Genomic DNA, 933 nt, shown 5'->3' with positions numbered 1-933 from the left:
ATATCTTATGTTGTTCTAAAAATAAAATGGATGAATTAAAAAAAAAGTAATTCTGTTTTTCTAATGTGATTGGAATGCTTTGAGTGCTAAAATACACATTGTGGGAAAATGAAAAACTGGTGAAATTCGAAAAACATCACCTTGGAAAGAATGCCACAACATCCTTGCCCATTTACTAGTTCCTTTAATCCCATATTTTATTTTTGTAACATCTCTAAAAAATTTTATTATTTATTTATTGGCTCTGCTGGGTCTTGGTTTCTACATGAGTTTTCTCTAGTTGCAGCAAGTGACCGGGGGCTATTCTCTAGCTGCAGTGCACAGGCTTCTCTTTGCCATGGCTTCTCCTGTTGTAGATCATAGGCTCAGTAGTTGGGGAGTGTGGGCTTAGTTCCTCTGTGGCATGTAATCTGAATCTTTCCAGACCCAGGGATCGAACCCATGTCCCATGCATTGGCAGGCAGATCCTTAACCACTAGACCACCAGAAGAAGAAAGTGAAAGTGAAGTCGCTCAGTCATCTCCGACTCTTTGCGACCCTGTGGACTGTAACCTACCAGGCTCCTCCGTCCATGGGATTCTCCAGGCAAGAATACTGGAGTGGGTTGCCATTTCCTTCTCCAGGGGATCTTCCCGACCCAGGGAGTGAACCCGGGTCTCCCACCTTGCAGGCAGATGCTTTAACCTCTGAGCCACCAGGGATACACTAGACCACCAGGGAAGTCCTTTAATCTCATATTTTAAAGAGAGCCTCATAAGCCTGATCTATTTTAATTCTGAGGCCATTTGAGTGAAGTTACAGCCTGTGAGTATATACTTTATTATTTTTGTTCAACATCTGACTCTAAAACACATAAAAATGTTTTTCCCTATTAACCACAGCTCAGTAACATACTGTGCATTAGCCAAATACATAATAACATCCTCCAACTGG

The sequence above is a fragment of the Bos mutus genome, chromosome 1 (genome assembly GCF_027580195.1).
Source record: "Bos mutus isolate GX-2022 chromosome 1, NWIPB_WYAK_1.1, whole genome shotgun sequence".
Lineage (NCBI taxonomy): Eukaryota > Metazoa > Chordata > Mammalia > Artiodactyla > Bovidae > Bos > Bos mutus.
The sequence above is the reverse complement of the archived record's forward strand: the minus strand, read 5'-3'. Positions refer to the sequence as shown.